We start from the raw sequence: 22,870 nt of genomic DNA, 5'->3' as shown, positions 1-22,870 counted from the left end.
ACTCTGCCTGTCACAAGCACAGCCATGGAAAGGCCCGAGCAAGAATCCTCCTAAGGCATCAAAGGACAGACTCGTTTCAAGGTTTTCTCTTATACTTTTCCAAAACTAATCCTCATGGCCTGTATCATATGAATAGGAAAAATGGACGAATCAAACTAGAAAAACGAAATTTGAACTTTCTTGTATGGCAGCTAGATTCCAGTTTAACACTGTGGAATGAAATTGTTTTAGGAAAAAAGCTTTTATATCCTACTTACTGCCTTCCTGTCTCTGTAGTCTCTAAAGCTCTAAAAAATTAAAAGACACAATCCCACTTCATCTTCAAATTTGAAAAGGAAGCAAGCTTGGTTTTATTAAAAATAATCTCACCTACCACAGATTCCAACACCTGGAAAAAAGAAGATTGTAAAGGTTTAGCCTCAAAATTCTCAACTGATATTAATAAGATTACTCAATCAAAATTGTCTAGGATTCGAAAAAACTGCAGACCGTGTCTAAATTTTTATATCATGCATGCCAGAAAACATTAAAGAGCTACAGATTCAAGGAAAATAAGCAGTACTCGCAGCTGCAAGAGACCTAAAAATTTATTCAAATATAGATCATAGATAATATAATCCAAACAGTTTCCTACGCAAAGTACTAGTCCCAATATGGGGAGAAAGAAAAACGAGACTAGAACATGTCTACTCATCTTTCTCAGTGATGTCTCTCTCTTCAAAGATTCACCATCTTCTGCTAATTGTTCCAAGTAGCCCTTCTGATTCAAGAAATAATGAAAAATGGTAACAGAGTCCCCAGGAGCTCATGAACCAGGCTCTGCCTCCTCCATTGATGACCTACCTACGTCTAATGGCCCTCTGAGCCACGACCCCGGAGCCATGTGTGAGAGAAAATCAGCTCAGTGCCTCACACACAAGAAATGTCCAGAATAAAGCGTGTCAGCCTAGTAACCTTCCACAGCATGAAGGAATCTAAGGGAAGAGCTGAATAAAGTACTGCGAAGTCTAATGGACCTACTTTAAAATAAATCAAATACTAATATTTTTATTCATATAATACTTACATCTTTGTTCATACTTCCTTTATGTTAATGGAAAACCTACACCAGATAAACTAGAGGACTACTATCAAGGAAAACATGAAAACATTTTGTTAGCTGGCCCTAAGCACCTCAGTGAGACCTTTTCTCTAAGTTTAAAAAGGGGGGGGGGAGGGAGAGGGAGAGGGAGAAAAGAGAAAAAAAAGGGGGGGGTTATGTCTCAGTGGTTAAGTGCCCTTGGGTTCAATCCCTGGTACCAAAAACAAAACAGAAAAAAAAAAACAGCATTTTGTCCCCTTAGGAAAGTTTAATATTCTTTTCTGCAACTTTATTTACACTAATAGTTTGGGATTTTGTGGGGTGCATGTGCTGGAGATCAAACCTTGTGCATGCTGGGCACACACTCCACCACTGAGCCACACCCCAGCCCTAGAATTGTTCTTTAATGGCTCCCTCCCACAGATGAAGCACATCTCAACTCTCGGCTCTGCCAATTTTTCAAATTTAAAAACTCCATGAGTTTTGACTGCAGCCTCATCGAGAGAGCCATGCTGGGTTTCCCATGGGCGCGTCACCTGGGGCGTCAAAGGAAGGCTATTGGTCTCCAGCCCCAGTCAATCTCAGGGCCTCTGCCTGGAGAGGCCTGGGGCTGGGCATTCAAGGCCTGCATCCGCAGAGGGGCTCAGCTCCAGGCTCCCAAGAAAGACACCACATGCAGAAGGCGTGGCCGACATCTGCCCACAAGATGGCTCTTTGGAAAGGGTTAAAGGCAGGCCATCAGTCTCCTGCCATGGCTCCCAACATTCCCATCAGTCAAGGGAAGTGACGTCACACAGCTGCAACGCACATGGAAGCGAGGCCCTTCACTAACATTGACCTTGAGACTCTCGCCCCAAATCATGCCCAGCTGCCTTGCACGGAGGTCCCCTGGCTGCCAGATTAGCTTGTCTAGGTAGTGTTGAGAAAATAGATGGATCTTACATAACCAGCAGTGAAGCAGGTCCAGTTTTACACCACCAGGCTGTGTACCGCTTGGGTTTTATGTTCATGACTTCTCACCGTCTCCAGAATCCCAGAGGTGGAATTGGCTCATTTCACAGATGATTCAAAGGCACCTCGACCATGGCCTTCACCAGTCAGCCCCCACCTTTCTTTCCTACATCAATTGTTCTCATCCCTTTTTCCTCTTTCAGTTGTTTCTTATGAGAGTGAAGGACAAGGACAGGATTTAAACCACTTTCCACGCCCAGAGCTTAATACATAGCAGATATTCAAGTCTGTTAAATGAATGAATGAATGGACAGACGGGTGGGTGGAAGAACGGATGGGTGGGTGGGCAGACAAAGGGATGGAGAGAGGCAGGGCTTCTTTGAAAACCACTCATGAACTTACACTGGAGGACTTGAAAGAATAACTTTTGTAGTTGGGTCTGCTTGACTGTTATTTGTGTAAGTCCCATCTATTTTCTCATCACTACGCAGACAAGCAAATCCGGCAGCCAAGAACTCAGTGTGAATACCTAGTGTGTGCTACCTGCAGCCCCAACAGCCATGCCTACAGGACCAGGATCAGTCTTCATACGCAGGATTCTGCCAGGCTTGCCCCAGTCTGCACTGAGGGAGTTTGGGATCTGAGTCTGTAACTTAGAAGTGACCATTGGGGATTATCTTGTGGAGAATGTGGTCATTCTTCTCAATTTTTACTTATTTATGTCCAACACTATTAAGAAAGGAGATGCAGATTCAAGCAAGATATTTGTGCTTCTTAGTTCATTTTCTCCAAGTTTTTCCCAAAGATAGCTCATGATTCCCAATTATCCCATTGAATAAAGAATAAGATGCCTCCTGTGTATAACAGAATTGTCTCACCTCGACATCATTTCAATGAAGAGAACCAATAACAATTCAGTCTTCAATTCCTAAACTTAATGCTCAAAAGAGCACCAAGAGGATTTTTAAATATTTTCCCAAATTATTTAACAAAAATGTTGTATCTTTTAATGCATGAGGATGTGATCAAACTTCTTCACAAATAAAAGCATACAAATTTGATTTGCAATAAAACATCACTGGAAATTAGTTGCTCTTGTCAATGACACATCTCAATCTCTTTCTTTACCCCAACGCATTCCTGTCCCAAGTCTTTTTGCCCTTTGGTAGGCTGCCTGTCCTCGGTGGTTAAGTAGATTTGGGTGCCCACCTGCAGTGGGGCTCAGTGAGAGTGACCATCACGGCAAAGGCAATATGAGAGGTAAGAAGGATAAAAAGGTGTATGATTCTCAAAGTGGCTCAGACGTAACAAGTGGCCTTGTGTGCTGCAGGATGATGTTCTGGCCATGACGAGCTGCTTACTGTTCTGCACTGAATGTTAGATCAGAGCAGAACAGAACAGTTCCATTGCTTAGTGAGGTCACGGCTAACCCTGCGTCACAGTGCACTTCCCTCAAGTTGGTGGTGATGCTGACACAAACCAACCTACTGCTCCACCAGTCGGGCAGAAGCGTAGCCATACAATGATATCCAGCACTAACACTGAAAGGTGGTAACAAGCAATACCAGTTTATGGATTTACTGTACTATAGACTTTGTAATTATTTTAGAGTATATTTCTTCTACTTATCCAAAAAAGTCACTAAAAAAAAAAAGGCGTGCTGAGCTACACTAGCAGTGGCTTTACACATCTTGCATTGACCCTGCCCCTCTATTGCATCAAGAGGCCTCCCAGGTAAGGGACCTAGGGCATCGAGGTCTGTAATACGCACACTCTGCAAGGTTCACACAATGACATCACCTAATGCTGCAATTCTCAGAGCACGCCCCTGCTGTTGAGTAATGTGGGACTCTAGGCACCTTTGTGCTCCACCACATTTCAACAAATGCTAAAAATTATATTCATTGTATAATTTTTCATACTAAAATAACTGTGTTGTCATCAACTATCTATGCACTTCAGCGATTCTCTTAATCCTTTTGGATTTGGACTGCTCACCTGTACAATTTTAAAAGCACTCCATATGATCTCCAAAATCAGCAGGCTTTCTGGGTGACCTTCAACAAGTACATCTTTATTTCACCTTAGTGCCACTTATTCCAAAATCTGGATTAGTTGGAATAAAATGTGAAACCAAACTGATCAAAACTTTGACAGATCACACCAAAACACTGGAGACCAACAGGATAGTAAGGCAACGAACTAATCATGTCACTGGATGTCATCGTGATTATTGGAGAATGATTGCCAACAGTCAAAAATAAACGAGGGTCCTTCTCCATTCCTTCAGTGTTTGAGCCGTCTGCCTTTCTCCACCAACCAGGAAACCCAGCTCTGCCTGTCAATATTCAAGGCCTTTTCAGAGGCAGATGAAACACACACACACTCAAAAAGTCTTTCTCCTTTGTTTCTAAACAAATAAAATTTTTACTTCCTATGTAACCTCTTGCTCTACATGGAACATCATCATCAAAAATAAAAATCACGCATCCAGCACCTCCTGACAATGCTTGCCAGACACAAGCCCAAAGTACACGTTCAGATAAAGGGCATTTCACAAACTCCCTAAGTGGAGGGTTCTCCTCTTGCTCTTCTACCATAGTCCTAATTCTAATGCTTCTTGGTCCACAGATCTGCTAGAGTGCAACACAGAACCACAGAAATGTTGAAAACAAGTGCTGGAATTAAGAACTCTAAAGTCCTGAAAGTACATAGGAAGAAAAAACATGTGCATAAAATTGTCTTCCAAACATTTAATATATACTTACCCTCAATTTGTAATATTTGGATTCCAGAGGAATTAAAGACTGTGAATTAAAAATAATATATCAACTGGAGAGCATAACAAATCATTTTTGGCACAGCCTGTCATCTGTGGTGAATCAGAATTTCTTTAACCTAATTTAAGCATAAACGTTAAATAACTTTTAAAAAAAGCAGAAGACAACAATAGTCTTCTGACTCATTTACTATGATTAGGACATACAACCTCATTTAGCTTTACACAATTGCCTGAGTCATTTTCAAAAAGTTTCTGTTCTTACTTGTGGAACTCTTTCTAAGTATCTCAACTTCTAAACTGATGTTTTAAAAACTGTATATACTATTCACAATTGTTCACAGGCAACTAATAGGCAGGTGCATCTGGCATTTTACATTTGGGTTCCATTCTAGAGACATTGGACTTTACCTCTTTAATACTTCCTGATCTGTGCACTCTACTGCTTTCTTCTCACATCCACTTTAATTTCATGTACGCCCCCAGCAACAGGGAAAAGTAAATATTGTCACTTTCTGTTCATAACTGGAGGGAAAAGCCATAACTGGTTTTAAGGAACATTAATTAACTTAAATTCTCACAACTGGCATGTGACAGAATTAGTAACCAAATAGGCCAGTATGACTCCAACATCCGGTGGCCTACACCACAGAAAACAGTCACCAACACATCCCTGCCACCGAAATCAACAACCTGACCCAAATGCGCAAGAATCTCACCCACTCGGAAAGAGTGACGAAGGCAGGGCTCACGTCACAGGGTGGGTTTTGAATGTCCCCCATGAAGTCTCAGATGAAGCAAATCCAAGCAAACAATCCAAGCCCTCCACAGCAGTCTTGCTCCTTCCAAAGGAATCTGTGGTGCCCCGCACATCCTGGAAGCATGTGTCCATAAGTGTAATATTCACCGTCTTAAACTTGTTTTTCTTTATTCTTCAATTCTTTCCAAATTCCCATTTCACTGAACCTAAAGTTTGGAAACAGGATGACAAACTTTTCTTCCTGGTATTCATTGTGTTCCTTCCTCCTTTATTTTTCCTAATCTTTATTTTTTTTTTTTTAACAGATTCATAGGTACTAACTGTTCCAAACCACCAACAATTGTTAAGGTTTTATATAACAAAAATCACTAGTCACAGAGTTTAAAGATTTTATTAGAAGGTAGGGGCAAGAGAGCAAAGAGTAAATACCTTGAGAACTACCAAATGCATTTATGTGACCCTCTGTGAGCAACGATGCCTCAATCGTTGGGTGCCCATTGTATGAACTGCTTTATGTACCTGATCATGTTTTATTCCAGTAGCAAACATTAGAGCTATTACTGCAAATAAGTTTAAAGAAAAAGAACCTGCTTCAGAAGGGTTAAATAACTTGACGAGACTGAAAGAATTTGCTGGTGACAGAAGAGGCCTCTGATCCAAGTCTGTCTGACTTACACAGGTTATTTATTTAGTCTGCCAAGGCCAGACGAGCCTAGGTTCAAATCCCAGTTCTGTCAGTTAAAGCAGTGATCAAATTGTTTGGAAAAGCAATAAATTAACTCTACAAGGTTTGCCATAGATAAGAATCAGTCCAGCCTGTCCAGAGGCACCTTGAGAATACCTGACCAGCTAGAGCCTGGGCTTCTCATGGCCGGGCCCATCCACCCTCTGAGGAGCAGCTGGGGTGGGAGACGGCAAACTGAACAAGTGCCAATGTTAGAAGCCATATGTAGTAAATTACCATTCAACGCAGCGATTATGTCATGCTCAGAAAGAGGATTAAAAATCCTAAACTGTGCACACTCCTAGAAAGAAGTGCTTAATAAAACAGGCCCTAGGTTTCCTTACAGCCCAGAGCAAGCCTCCCCTCCTGGTGCCGTGGAGGACTTCCTCAGCTAGCGTTCTCTGCAGAACCACCGCACTGTCAGAGTCCACAGAACTACCTCAGGTGACAGTGGCTGGTGACCTGTCCCGACACGCTGACTAGCTAGAACTGCGCAAGAAGAGCATCTGTCTTCCAGTGGGTGACCACACTGACCTTTCATGTCTGCCCATTTAGGGACACATCTTGAGTTGGGCCATTTTGGAAAGTTCTCCAGCCAAACGCTGATTCACCGGACACAGAAGGTCACCGTGTTCATACAATCTCCACTGTAGTGCTTTCTTGTCACATGCAGACCAGTTACCATTCCCTCACTTTCTAGGTGCTAAATATATTCTATTTCCCCCTTCTAATTTACTAGGGAATTATTTTTAATTTTATATGTGAATGGTAAATACAAAGAGACATTCTTTGTAAATATAAATCATTGCACTTTGCGTTTCTCATCCTCAAACCATGCCCTGCCAATATTATCATAATAGCTATCGCCTACCTCTCCTGAGGAAAGTACCTGCACCTGTAACACATCCCACCCACACAGCAGCTTAATTCTAAGCCAGCTTAAACAATTATTTAAAATAAGGTTCCTTTACTTTCAGGGCTTCAAGTGTTCCTCTCATCCAATAAAGAATCTCAACGTTATCATTTTATTATAAATAAACTCACAGATTAAAGGAAATAAATGGTGTTATTCTAGAAAAAAAATAGGCTTCCTAATTGAACCTACCACAATGCAGACCCATTCATTTCACACCATCCTTTCCAGCCTTTCCATCCCTTCCTTAAGCATATGAGAACTGTATGTGAATTTATGACACTATATGATTTGTTCTCATTTTGCATATGAGAACTGTATGTGATTACAAAGGACAGACCAAGGGGAATATGTGTGTGTGTGTGTGTACACATACATTCATATATATAATGAATACCAATGAAACTCATCGTGTACAACCACAGGAATGAGATTCTAATTAGAATAAATTATGCTCCCTACATGTATAATATGTCCAAATACCCTCTAGTGCCAGGTATATCTAAAAAGAACAACAAAAAATTATCAATCCACCCAGGTTCAGAAAGGACTAAAACTAGCTCTGATGGACTTGGGTACCATGGAGCTTGCACCTTACTCTTCTTACTTAAAATGGAAGGGGGAAAATGGATTGAAAGAATTTAGTTCCACAAGAATATCATGAGCACAAATGCTCCAAGAATATTCCACGGCATGATTTGAAGAGGTGCCCACAGCCGGAATTCAATGTAAAAATGGCAGAGATGACTGGCCGATTACGTTAAGTCCCTGTCATGTTTCCAGGTTATGTCACACCCATCAATGGGCCTGATAACTGCGTGAGAAGGAGGGCCTCAGAGCTGTCTGACCTGTGAAGATGTCTCCAGGAACCTCGACTCACTCTGTGGCTTCAGGAAAAAAAATGATTCCAATCAAAAAGAAAGCCACCATGACAGATTTTAAAAGATCTTTTGCCCATCTCAGAGTCTCTCAACAGAATATGGGAAAACCATTATCTGCACAAAAATGTGAACAAGAATAAAATAAATAAGTGTGAGGTTCCCATCTGGGTCTCTGAACAGCCCTGGATTCTGAGGCAGAGGCAGCCACTCTGCTTACAAAGCCACTCACCAGGCTTAGTCCTAACACAGGACGCTCCTCAACTCAGATGACTTGTTAAGGACTCTAAGTTCAAGGTTCAGGGTCAAGAACAGGTTACATAGAGGTACATTTAACTGTAGGGTAAACTGTGTGAGGATATGGGTTTCTGTCTCAGAGAAAGAAGGTGTAGATTTTATCAATTTTTTAACAGGGTTCATAAATTTTAAAAAGCAAAACACAAAAAAGGAAATAACAATAGTTTTTGGTCCTGAATTTATGATACTATATTATTTGTTCTCATTTTACTGCTTTAAGAATTGCCCTTCAACAAAACTTTAAAAGTTCCCTATGAGATAGCTAACACATTTTTAAACATTACCACCCATCCAGTAACTGATGACTAAAGACTTTCTTTCATTTGTAAATAGTCTTCAGTAAAGCACAGTTCCTAATATCCTGTCCCCACAGTTGACGTTGGTGGTGACTCTGTGTCCACTGAAGTTACTATATCTCAGTATGGGATTATGGTGGCTTACTCCACAGCAGTCCAGAACTCTCATAGTATCCAATGTACCCACCACAAAATATTTTTCCAAAAAGGGTCACTTTTGTGTCCTTCCCATCTCCATCTTCCCGACACAGGATAATCTCAAAACACAAAAATTAAAGTCAAATCAGTAACATTTCTGGTGGAACTGATGGGCATCGTGATGGAAAATGAAAATGTCTGTCTTTACAGAGCAACTTCTTCCAGATTGTTTCACTCGCTCTCTTTCATTATTTCTTTTCACCCTGGCATGGAGCATAATGTTTCAGATCGTTTTAGAGTTAATTGGTTTTGAGACCCAAACATCCTGCTTACGAGCTGCGTGACCTGGGAAGTCGTTATGAACCTCTTATGGAAGGTACTGGAGTTTCAACTGAAAACTGAGCCTAATGATGATCTATCGCCTACATCTTAGTTTGTTGGGAGTCTCTGCTGTGGGATAGGTCTCACCTAAGAAGGCCCAAGACACCAAAGAGACCAAAGGTCAGTGTGAACACACAGTTCCAACCAGTAGGCAACAGGGGACAGTCCTAGCTGTGGAGTGGCCTGGGCAGCAACAGAGCTGCAGGACAGGGGAGGGGCAGAGTTCCACTTCAGCGAGGTGCAGTTGTAGGGATGGGACTTCCGGCTGGCATCCAGCGTGACCACTGTCACGGGAAACTGATGGAACCTCAAGTGACCCGTGTGTCAAAGGGCTGTGTTTAGGAAAAGGAGGCACAGCACAGGATTTATCTACCTAAAAAATGACTTGGTGATAGATGACTAGTTCCTGGACTCACGGAATCTCCTTGGGGAGGGTCAAAATGGGCAAAGGAATTGGAGATCAGATCAGGTGTGCAGGTAGGTGTTAAGTGGTCCCAGCTGCCAGGGGTAGAAGCCAAGTAGTTCATTATTTCATAAACATTTCCAACTGGATCTCAACTGCCAAAAAGTAACAATAAAACCCCGACAACACTGCCTTGGGGTGTCTCCTGGTCTCACTTCCCAGACCCCCTATTGCTGTCCTACCTGAACTTCATGATGGGGCACACATTTTCGAGATTCCTGCTCTCCATCCACCGCTCTGGGTCTTAGGTCCTCAGCACGTTTCTCGCAGCCCCCATCAGCTACCTTGGCATTGGGTCAAGCTTCATCGTTGCACCAATCCCTCAAGTCTACGACCTCGGACTTTGTCCCTGACTCTTAAGACCCCACCTTTGGGCCCAGACTTTAATTCATGTTAGAGAAGAGGTGAAGAGGGGTCCAGGAAAGGACACTGGATTTGGAGGCAGAAGCCTGGGATCAGAGTCCAAACCGTGCCACTCCTGGGCAGTGCAGCTTCCCTCAGTCACAGCGAACACAGGCTGAGGTCCCAGTAGTCAAACCTGGGGTGAAGCACAGTTCTCCATTCTGCAGGTGACAAAACAGAGCGCAGCGGAGAGACGTGTTGCCCAAGGGAACAAGGCAAGGCTACGGGGAACTATTACTCGTGTCGGCCAGGCCACTAACCAAGAGCAACACAGTTCCTCTCATTTAACTGCTTTTGGAAACACACACTTAAAAATCCCTTCCCGGGAAGAGGGTTGGAGCCCAGAACTCAGCGTCTGCAGAGGGTGGGTGTGATGCGGTCGGTGCCGTAGACACGAGGCTCATCTCTTTATCACTGGTTTCTCACTATCGGCTTCACCTTGTTCAGTACTTTTTCTATCCAGAAATCATGATGCTTTATTACTTTTTTTTAATCTTTAAAAAAAAAATAAGTTCTTGGCAATTAAAATTTACGTATTTCTCTCCCAAATCCTTCACTCTGCACATTCAGAGATGAGGTTTGCTCTGGGTGGTGCTCCTATGCTTCTGCTGACGGAATGTTCCTTCCTCACTCAGAATTTCACGACTCTCTGACATAGCAGTTTCCTCTAATGGGGCATCTCTGGGTGCCTGAGCCCCAGCCCCCCGAGGTGGTCCGCTGGTAGAACACTTCTGCCTCCAGGATCAGACTCCTCAGGCAATCGCCATGGCTTCATCTTCCTCATTCACTCTTCCTGCTATTTGAGTTTTTTTCTGACTTTGGACCTTTTTTTCACTTCGTGGATCATACCCTGCCCACCAGTTTGTAAATCGCTGGAACTGAAAATTCCTACTGTCCCCTAGAGGGGCTGCACCCGAGGAGAGGAGGGCTTACAATCTGAGGGTTCACAAGCTTGCACACCAGCTGACAGAGACCAGGGGGCCCCTCCAGGGAAGGGAGGAGAGACCCGAATGGCATTGAGGGACCAGGTTCTGAGGGCCAGGGCAAGTTCAGGCCGACAACTGCCGAGTGTCTTATAAATTACAACTTCTGCTTCAGAGGCCAAAGAGCTGTTCAGAGACTAGTCTACTCTGCTGGTGTGTCCCAGGCATTATCACATTGCCACCCATCTAAGCCCCCTGCCTGAAAGAGGACCCTGCACAGTCTCCTGTTCTAGCCTTGTCCTACCTGTCCCTCTGACACCCTCAGAAAGCCTCATGGGCAGGTGCTCTACTTATAGCTCCTCCTCTTCAAGTGCTCCAAGCCCTTGCTCCTCTTCCCCACGATTATCACAAAGAAAATATCTGATGGCACTCACCCTGCCTGAGGACCACTCTTCCCGCTTGGGTTTTATCGTTTAGCATTACCAGGGAATTGGGCCCAGGGGTGCTCTACCAAGCGAGCCTGCATCACCCCATTTTCCACATCCCCAGTCCTTTTTCTTTTTTGAGACAGGGTCTTGCTAAATTGCCCAAGTTACCCTCAAACTTGCAGTCCTCCTGCCTCAGCCTCCCAAGTTCCTGGGATTACCTGCCTTCACCACCATGCCCAACTGTATGCATCTTTTATTTTAATTTTTACTGGTAGGTGAGTCAAGTGCCTAGAGAATGACAGAATAACATCAGCTCTTTCAATTCTTTTCACCCCCTCCTATAATCATGGGAATTTGTCATAGTTATTTAGGTATTTGTTAGGGCCCTTCACAATTAAAAATTTTATTAGAACATAACAATACTACGAGTGTGAAAATCATAATTTTAAATATCAATGAATCATCACCTAGTGATCTCACAGGGTCACTACTCAGGGATAAAGAGAAAGAGGGCAGTCGTTACTTGTGAGAAGGCCAGAGTGGTCATTAGGAGGAGGTGGGCCTTCTAGCCTGCTGGGAAATGAGTTTTTTGACATAGAATTGACTTGGGTATCTGATGTGATGCAGGGGTCAACTGCATCAGGCCACAGCAGTCAACCCAGCGACACTTAATGAAGACTCCTTTTCCCAGCTGGGCATTACCAGCTGTGCGGTCACCAAGCCGGGTCTGCTCAGGCCCTCTGGTCTGTTCTGCGGGGTTACTAATCAACCCTAGCACCATTATCACAATGCTCAGGTACCTGATAGGACAGATCTCAAGCATTTCTCTGGTATTTTTAACTCTTCTTAACTCCTTGCATTTCTATATGAATTGTTGAATCAAATTGTCAATTTACCCAATTGTGATATAACTGATTTATATTACAAGGTTTGTGTTTTCTTCAGATAATTAGGCACATGATTTCTTGACACATCTCAAAAGAAACTTCTCTTATACACAAACAAATATTTACTAGGCCCTTTCATCGGCATATAACTCATATGTGCCTCTTAGCCCTTGGATCACCCATCTGCACCTCTTAGCCCTTGGAACACTCATCTGTAATCTCTTAGCTCATAGAGCACCCATCTGCACCTCTTAGCACACAGAGTACCCATCTGCATCTCTTAGTCCTTGGAGCACCCATCTGCATCTCTTAGCCCTTGGAACACCCATCTGTATCTCTTAGCTCACATAGCACCCATCTGCACCTCTCAGCCCTTGGAGCACCCATCTGCACCTCTTAGCCCTGGAGCACCCATCTGCACATTGAGGTTTCCCCTGTTCTGCTCCCCAGCTCTCTCTAGAACCAGATCCTTGAAGAGACGGGCAGTACTGTTTGACGATGCCAGGGTCCTGGAGCTTCACATCCTTTTTCCTTTTAAAAGTAAATTCGATTCAAACTCTTGGCTGTATTTTGCTGGTTATTTCACCTCTCCCCCATATGTCAATGAAAACAGCCGGCAGAAGAATGTTTAGACAAACCTCCGTAGTACCTCCAGCCTCAGAAACCGGGGCGCCCGAGCCAGCAGCACCCCGCTTGCCCCGGCAGGACTGCGCGGCTCGTTTCTGAACTGAAACGCCTGCTGCTGCTGCACTTTTATCTTCAGCCTTTGACTGGAACTTCAACGTGATCCCACATTCTTTCTCCAGGGGAGGGGAAGGGAACACTGGCTTCAGGTCAGGACAGCTTGGGTTCAAACCCAACTCTGACATTTAGTAGCTGTGCTTAGGGCACATAGTTTGATGAAAGGGTTACATGAAATAATGCTTTCAAGCTTTTAGCACAGTTCTTGAGGCTTAGGAGTTCCTTGTCAGCTGCTGCCCCTTCTAGTTCACAGTACAATGTTCCTTCTTGAATCACTTATGTTTAGAAACTAATCTCTGTCCTTCAGTGCCACGACCCACGGTCTTCCTCCTTAATCCCCCCTCTTCTCTCCTCTTTCACACTGATGTGCTAAAACGTCCATATGCAATGCTCCCCTTGTTTAGGATCTTGCTCCCTCGTGCCTGTAGCCTTTATCATTTGTTAATACATGTTTTGCCCAGGACTTTCTGGTTCATAGTTTATTATGTTTCTTTGCAGCTGGATATCTTCGGTGGTTGTGTTGAGACACTCTCTTCACTCAGTGTCCTGAGGCCAGCATCATCCTCAGGGCACCACAACCTTGTCAATCACCTAGAGTGACACCCTGGCCCTCACCGGCTTCCCACTCTCCTCAGCACCTCAGTGCTTGCTCGCCACCTCTTCCACCTTCCACACTGCTGCATTTCTCTGCTCACGGCTGCCACACCCCATGAAGCCCTGGTAGACAGGGGCCACGCTCTAGTCAAGGCTAGTTCAGGGAGAACATGTTTCCTGCCCTGGGATGTAACATCTCGTCTGATGCAACCCCTCAGGGTTGCACTCAACATTCATAACATGATTAATTTTGGTAAAAGTAAGTATGCATTTTTATTCTGCATTTAGGAACATCTCTCTGACACAGGTACCAAGACAAACATTAAAGAACTCCATCCCTCATGACTGAGACTGCGGTGTGGTCAGCTCATCTGGCTAACTTCTCCCTTTAGGATAGATTCTTTGCAAAAAGAATCCTAGCTTCCTGTTACAAAGGAACACCTGGAAGGAAAATTGTATCAGGTTTTCCAGAGAGACTCAGATGTCTAAATTAGTATGATCAAGAATAACCTCCAGCTAGGACCCAAACACTGTCAAGTGTATTTTAAAAAAAAAAAAAAAAAAGACTGCTTCTTCATTTCCCTTATGCATTCTAATCTAGGAATGTGGCTTCGTGCTTTTGTCTTCTACAGCTTAGTTGGAATCCCCTCTGCATTCTATCCTCCTGTACTATGTGGGGAGGTGACTTGACCTTTGATAATTTTTTCCTTTAACATTTCCTCTGGAGCCAAACATGTACTCATGTGACTTTCTCTCTTCACCAGAATATACATCTTCAAAACAGGACTGGGTTTTTGAGACATACATATTGTGATCTAGCAAAGAAAATTCCTACTTGTAAGACTCTCTTCCATTAACAACAAAACAGCCAAAAAGCCAGGCCTTTAATGCACAATGCGTCTCCATTTGTGAATACTTAGACTTATTCCCAGCACCAGGTCATGTCTCCATGTGTCTCATCTCAAACCCCCAGGCCTTCCAAAGCTGGGTTCTTAACAGTCCAGAGTCCCAGCATGTTCAGATCCTAGGGGACCATGGCAATCAGGAAATCCAAACACTTCAGAATGTTTCACGTTCAAACACAGGAGGAAAGTGAGACGAAAAGTTTATAGGAGACTTGCCCAGAGTCATTTGGTGGAAATACCTTCAATGGCCCCACTTTATCTTACATATTTTTAGGTGCTCAGCAGTGACATGGTATCCCTACATAGTTTACCACTAACATAGGAGGGTTAATTTTTTTTCAAGTATTCTAAAGTGCATTCCTCTTACTATACCACTTGAGTTTTGCTCAAGGTATGGTCAGGGCAGGTACATTCATAAGGAAATCCAGTACACCCAGCATCACAGAGCCAACACCAGAGGCCTCAAGGAACCCTGGGGGAAGACACAGATTCTCCCACTTGGCCTCATTTTATCTGGCTACAAATGATAAAGAAATGGGTCTTCTTGCCCTTCTGGGACTCGGGATACAGGCCATGGGTAAGAGACCTTGAATGCTTCTCTCCCCTCCCTGTCACTCAGGAGGGCACTGCCACTCATGATCCCATCCAAGTCTCCAAGCTTCTCAGTACATATGTGGGTGCAGGGAGTCCAACTGGTTCCACTGAAAACCATATAGAATCATCCACACAGTGTTGCTTTTACTCCTCATGGTCATAGACTCACTGATGCCGAGACCTGGTCAGCTAATAATACTTGACATATTGTAAAAACAATTAAAACTACCTTTGTTACGTTAAGGGCATCCCTCCTTACCTCCCTTGAACATGGGGTTAGGAACTGAAGAAGACCAAGCCCCTGTCACAGGGGCGGTGGTGACTGACCAGGACAGGGACAGCGTTCTCATGTGTAGCCCCAAGCCTTCCCTCCTCAGACCCAACTCTTACCCTACCATTCTTCCAAGTTTCCTTATTGTCCTCCAACATATATCGTCAAGGATTGTATTGAAAACTCATGCTGATGAGAGAGATTTGTTCATTTTTCAAACCAACGACTCTGAGTTAAGGATCACCACCTGGCAATTTAGACTTGATGGCGTTACTGCTGCTTTATGTATCCTACCAAACGCCCCCTACCTCACCTTCAGAGAGGATAGGAAGATAACGCACTTGGAGCAAGCCATAAAACAACATTAGCGCATTCTTTTCCTCTAACAATGAAGGAAAGAAACCAAGAATCCAAGGAGGGGCCATGCCACACTTTCACCAGGAGGCCCGCAGTTTGTTCAATCCCAACCTCAGGTGGAGGCTGAGTGAGCTAAAGGTTTAGTTTATTCTAACATCCATTCAGTTCCACGGGGCCCTTATGATGCCACTTTGTGCAATTAGTTATGCCCACTGCATCTCAAACCTCCAGAGCCACCTGTGCATGGGTTTTTTTTCTTTTTTGTACCAGGGATTGAACCCAGGAGTGCTCAGCCATAGAGCCACATCCCAGGCCTTTTTATTTTGTGATGGGGTATTGCTAAGTTGTGTAGGGCCTCCCTACATTGCTGAGGCTGACTTTGAACTTGTGATCCTTCTGCCTCAGCCTCCAGAGCCACTGGGATTACGGGCGTGAACCCGCAGGCCTGGTGAAAAAGGGTCTTAAAAGACCTTTTTTAATCATTAAAGATTCAAGTGTTTGGGTTTCATCCAAGTGAACTTGGTCTCCTAATTATCTCCTGAGAGTTTAATTTCTTTGGAAAATTGGCTATATCAGCTACTATAAACATAGTGAGTCTCACTTAATAAGTCAGCTGTATGTATAATTTTAAAATGCAGCTTTTTAAAATTAAATACTTAAATGTCCTCAAAATCTAGACATAATTCAATTTAAGCAAAGAGAAGCAAATGCTTAATTCATATCAGGTAGCTCTTAGACCATGAGGTGGCACATGAAAGGGAACCAACCAAAGTCCAGCAGTTAAAACCTTCTCTATTACAATTAACTTGTCTTTGTGAACAATTTGCTTGACCTCACAAATTGACAGAGCCACCTTATATTTAGAAGTACTAGATAATAAGAGAAACCTGCGGGTATCCAGCTGCCAGGCACAATCAATGAAATGGCTAAAAGATATTTTGAGAAAGTTACATAAATAGCATCTCAGAGCCCAGGAGATGGAAGCACAGGGTATCCAAGCAAAATTCCTAACTGACAAGCTGGAATATAGGGAAAGGTGGGGGATTCTCTAAACTTCTTTGATCTTTGCTATTTGTCATATGGTTCATAGCCAAGAGAGATCAAATGCCCTAGGCCCAGACGGCTTACCTAGCAAAGTCTATCAAACACTCAAGGAAGAAATAATAGCAATTCCACCAAGATTCTTCTAGAAAATAAGAGAAAAAGGCAAGACTTTTCATCTTATGTGAAAGGTAATATCACCCTGACCAAAACCCAACAAAGAATTTACAATAAAATTACCAACAATTATCCATCGTGATCATGAAAATACTAGCAAAGCAAATTCAGCAACATATAAAAATAAGAACACACCATGACCATGCAGACTTTGTACTGGGAATGCAAGACTGGGCCAACATTTGAAAATCTAACCGTCATGTGTCAAATAAAAATATTGTAGAAGAAAAAATAAATAATCATGACAGAGGCGAAAAAAGAAAAGCATTCTTTTTGGAAAATACATTATGAATCCATGATTTAAAAAATTCTAAGAGAACTAGAAACAAAAGAGAACTTCCCTGACCTGTTAAAGAATATTTGCATAAAACCTAAGATAACATTATTCTTTTTTTTTTAAAGAGAGAGAGACAGAGAAAGAATTTTTTAATATTTATTTTTTTAGTTATCGGCAGACACAACATCTTTGTATGTGGCGCTGAGGATAGAACCCGGGCCCACGCACACCAGGCGAACGCGCTACTGCTTGAGCCACATCCCCAGCCCAGATAACATTATTCTTAAGGGGAAAAGTTAATCTTTCTCTTTAAAATAAATACAAGAATGCCTTCCTACCATCCCTAATCAACATCATAGTGTAATTATTAGCTGTAACAATAGGATTTGCAAGAGATTTTTTAAAAGTGCTATGGTTTGGATCTGGAATGTTCCCAAAGACTCTTGTGTTGAAGGTTCTCACCAATGTTCAGAGGTGGGACCTTGGAAATGAGTGAATCAGGAGGGCTCTGACCCTCTATGGGTTAATCCACTGAGGGAGTTGGGAGTCATGGCTGAATGGACTGTCAGCAGGTGGTGGAAACAGGAGGAGGTGGGGCCTACTTGAAGGAGTGGTCCTTGGGGCACACTCTTGGGGAACCTATCTTGGCCCTGGCACTCCTCTCCCCCTTCTCTCTGCTTCCTGTCTGCATGAGGTGAGCAGCTTTGTTCTGCCACATCCTCCTGCCGTGGCACTCTGCCCCATCACAGGCTCACAGCAATGGGAACAAGCAACTCTGGACTGACACCCCTGGGACCAGGAGCCACAATGAATCTTACCTCCTTTAAGTTGTTCTTCTCGGGTATTCTGTCACAGCAATGAAAAGCTAACACCAAAGGTTACATAGAAAAAGAAAGAAAGAAAATTTTCTCCACTCTTAGAATGCATAAATATCACCAGAATTTAAAAAAAAAATAGCAGGTATGTTTAACCTCTTTAATAATGCAATTATTCTATGCTTGTCTCTTAATGGCAAAATCAATTTGAGGATTTCTTGACCTTGTCACCTGAGTTTGCTGATGTGGATATGATTCACTCTGAAGAGAGAACTAATAAATATGTATATATGGTTAAAAATGTATGATTGCCCATGCAGAATATCTTAAGAGTTTACAAAAAAAAAAAAAAAAAAACTGCTACTAGACATAATGAGTACATTTAGCAAGACTGTAGATACAGGTAAGTACGCAAATAGTAGCTGTATATGTATGTGTATGTGTGTGATAGATATGTTCAAGTACATATCTATATGGATTATATGCACACATATGCAGTAACAATGAACCACTTAAAATTATAACCTTTGAAAGTACCATTTACACTGTCAACATAACACACTTAGATGCAAGCATAGCATAATATATGCTGTTTTAGTCAGCTTTTTCACTGCTGTAACCAAAAGACTTGAAAAGCCTAATTAGAGAAGGAAAAGTTTATTTAAGGGCTCACAGTTTCAGAGGTCTTAGTCCACAGGAGGCTGACTCCATTCCCCGGGGCTCAAGGAGAGGCAGAATATGGTGGCAAAAGAGTGTGGTGGAGCAAAGCTGTTCAAAACATGTCCGTAACAAGTTAGAGAGACACTCCACTTGCCAGATATAAAATATGTACCCCAAAAGCATGCCCTGAATGACCCACCTCCTCCAGCCACGCCCTACCTGCCTTGTTACCACTCAGCTAATCCCTATCAGGGAGGAATTCAGTGACTGGGTCAAGGCTCTCCTACCCAATCATTTCCCCCTAAACCTTCTTGCATTGTCTCGCTCATGGGCTTTGGGGGGACAGCTAACATCTAAACCATAACATACAAAATATGTAAGCTTAAGAATGTCACAACTTTAACAGGAAAACAAAGTCAACGGATTTATACTACTTGATTTCAAGACTCATTACAAAGGTAAATAATAATGTTGTCTTTGTAAATAAATGGATATGTAGGTTGATTAACGGAACACAGAGTCCATAAGCAGGCCAACCCAAATAAAGACAAATGATGCTTAAAAATGTACCAAAGAGGATTCATGTGAGTTAAGGTGGGTAATATGGGTCACACCCCAGATGAGCGCCCAGGCCCCTGGATGTCATAGGGAACCTCTTGTCGATTTCCCCAGACCTGGCTGGACCTCTGTGGGGAGTGCTGAAGGTGGCGGGCCTGGCTGCTGGGTCCCTGCTTTCAGTGGGGCTGAACCACCATGATGCGCGGCCTGCCCACCGTGCTGGACAGGGACAGGCCATAGCTGTGGAGGTACTAGCAGTGCGGCCAGGCTCTCCCACTTCACCTGCTTGATACCGGAGCCGCCTCCTTCCCATGGACTCAGGAGGAGGAGGTCTTCCTCTTGAATAGCTCCATCCACTCCTGCCCTTAGCAGGATCTTCTGCACAAATGTGTGTAAAGGGATAGATAAGGTCCTCTGTGCAACCCTGACCAGCTGGGCACAAATTATTACCACTCATAATGAGACCCTTACCTGCAACATCATGGGAGGACCTGAAGGAGGGGTCCTTGGAGAGAACAAGCCCAAATCTACCAAATTGTAAACAACTTGAAGCCAACAGACAGCCCCTTAAAAATGATGCACCCCAAGCAAAACGTAGAAAGAACAAAAAGGAAAAAGAGTACTTAAGTGAAGGTGTGAATGGACTCATGGGATCCCTAAGGCAGAACTCACAGAAGGTTCACCCTGGGAGATGATAGCAGCCAACAGTCATGAAGTAAGGCAGGAAGCCACAGGTGCCTTAAAGAGACAGTGGATGGGAAAGAAGACAATTAACATGACGAGCAGCAAAGAAAAGCAACAGTAGCTTCCACTGTAGAAAACCTGGCCATGGGATTGAGGATGGTCCAGCTGTCTCTGAGAATCAAGGTACAGGCACTGGAATGTGCTATTGATGTGGGTCCACAGAGTACGAATAACCAAGTGCAAAGATCAAGTAGACCCAGCCCTTGGTGAATGTCCTTTTGCAAAGTATTTTGTTTGTGGGGAAATGGGACATCTGCCCCAATCTTTCCTGATAACCCTAAAGGACTCTGTGCTGACGGTGGCTGCAAAGTTTGTGGTTCTGTGGAACACTTTAAGGAAGATTGCTCTGAAAGTCAGAATTCAGATCAAACGATCACAGTTGGTCACTGGGCAAAAAGGATGAGCAGAGCTTATGAAGAAATTTTGGATGTACCTAAACTGGATAAATCCAAAACAAAAATACCTAAAGTTATCAATTTTTAATAACATTCAGGACTATTGATTCCTGCCTTCCTTTTTTCCTTTCCATCTTCCTTCTCTGTCTTCACGATGTGCTTTGGACTCCTATTTTAATCAGTGGGTTAAGGTCTCATTACTTACTTTCATACTCAAAATGTTGCTGATCTGACCAATGAACATGTCTTAAATCTCTGTCCCCAAATCTAATCTCACCTTGTATTTAACCCACTCTCTCCCTCCAGTGAGTCCTTTCTTCAAGGATCTTTGGTTCCTTTAGTGGAAGACGAGACTTGGAAGCCAGTCTCTGGGTGCTGGGGTGGGCGCTGCTCATGTGTCACTGGCTCTCGTCCCTTTCTTCTGGGTGGACGTTGCTAGGAAATGTCCGTGAACACACAGCCAGGGGCACTTCTCTAGATGTCTGTGTTGAAAACCAGGAGTTCACACAGGTTTCTCCTGTTCTAGCCCAAACCTAGTATTTATTCTGGTTTTCTCCTTTTGACATGTCCACCTTTCTTCTTGACTGTGAGAGACCTTCTCCCATGATCTCCAAACAGTCCTTTTCTTTGCTGTGACCAGAATTCTTGACAAGGACAACTTAGAAAGGAAAGTCGTTGGGAGCCCGCAGTCTTAGAGGCCCAGCCCATGGCTGGCCAGTCCACGGCTCTGGTCCCAGCTGAGGCAAAGCACCCAGCAGCAGCACACGGCAGCTGGGAAGCAGAGGCAACTGAGGTGAGGCCAGGAATAAAATGTAACCCCCAGGGCACAGCCCGTGACCTACTTCCTGTAGCCACCCCCTACCCACCTGTGGTCACCACCCTGGAGTCCTTTCAAATTATCAACCCATCAAGTGGATCCATCCTCCAGGCAGTTACAGCCTCATCGCTCATCATCTCACTTCTGAGCATTGCTACCTTGATACCATGTCCCAACACGGAGCTCTTGGGGGAACACTTCACATCGAGCCATGATCAGGAGGAAGGGGGCAGGCAAGGGGAACCCACGACCATAGCTGTGATTACAGAAGTGACAGGAAACCACCATTCGGCTTCTGCTAGAGTTTGTACCATAAATGTCCCCTGGAAGGCCCAGGTGTTAGAAGGTTTGGTCCTTGGCATGGCCTGTTGGAGGGTGGTGAAAACCCTGAGGAGGGGGGCCTGGCAGGAGGTTTTAGGTCAAGCCCTGGAGGGACTGCGGGACGCCTGCCTCCTGGTCCCTCTCTGCTTCCTGGCTGCCCCAAGCACTTACCTACACTCCCGCGCATCCGTGGTGTGCTCCCTCACCACAGGCCCAACAGCACGGGGCCAAGCAGCTATGTGTTGAAACCACGGGCCCAAGTAACCTTTTTCTCCCTATAAAATTGATGACGTCAAGTATTTAATAGCAATGAAGTACAACAACCATATTATAATTTGTTCAAACAAAATCCATCAAAAGATGCTAAACTAGTGGATGAAAGTTTGATAAGGCAAAAAATACTTAAGTGTCTTCCATAAAATGCATATTAACTAGCTATTAATAAGCACAAAATACTGATTAACTATAAAGTAGAAAACCAGGCAGACACTAAGTTAACATGACCAGTAATGGCACACATTGAACTTATGTGTTTCCTAACATAATGCATGATGAAGAGAAGACCACTTCTATAAGGTCCTGCCAAAAAATGCGTATGTGCAAGGAAATAAATCTGTACTGCGAGAAATTCTACCAAATACAAAATTCTACAAAATTTGCTTGTATACTTCTAAAATATGTAAAAGCAAAGAAAAGGGAGGTGCTCCAGATTGAAGGAAATAAAGAGCCACGGTTACTAAGTAGAACCTTTGATCCTGACCTGGCTCTCGGAGCAGAAGGGAAAGGAGCAAAGGAAAAGTTCTGATCTTGTCTTTGGCGTTTTCTTCTTCCCTCCTCCTCCTCTTGATACAACATAAAGTACATTGTTGAGATCATCGTGGAAATCTGAGTGGGGTTTGTGAATCATACAGTAATCTCACATCCGTGGTAATTTTCTAATTTTGAGGAATATATTCACTATATTATGGATGAGCAGGAAATACACACTGCACTATTTGGAATAACAGAGCATCCCATCTGTAACATCCTTCCCAATGGGAATAGAAGAAAGAAGACTATAGAACAGATGGGAAATGGAGGATAGGTAAGGGGACAGATGGAAACAAGTGGACAATCAGCAGATGTAGGAGAATGCTAATAACAGGGAAGGGTTCTTTGTACAGTCCGTGCAAGGAGATTGAAAGTATTTAAATGTTTACTTTTTTATTTTATGGTGCTGGGGATTCGAACCCAGGGCCCCACCCAGGCTAGGCAACGCTCTACCACTGAGCTCCATCCCCAGCACAGTTTGAAATCATTTCA

At 43.5% G+C, this 22,870-nt stretch overlaps 1 pseudogene; it reads left to right on the top strand.

Annotated features, from left to right (window-relative positions):
* The first annotated feature begins 18,445 nt into the window (after positions 1–18,445).
* LOC124103085 (zinc finger CCHC domain-containing protein 9-like) lies at positions 18,446–20,518 on the top strand (annotated as a pseudogene).
* The last annotated feature ends 2,352 nt before the right edge of the window (positions 20,519–22,870 follow it).

The sequence above is a fragment of the Marmota monax genome, unplaced genomic scaffold (genome assembly GCF_021218885.2).
Source record: "Marmota monax isolate L192 unplaced genomic scaffold, Marmota_monax_Labrador192_F-V1.1 WCK01_AAM20220418_F8-fsc00039, whole genome shotgun sequence".
Taxonomy (NCBI): Eukaryota; Metazoa; Chordata; class Mammalia; order Rodentia; family Sciuridae; genus Marmota; species Marmota monax.
This window is presented reverse-complemented; position numbering and strand designations above follow the sequence as displayed.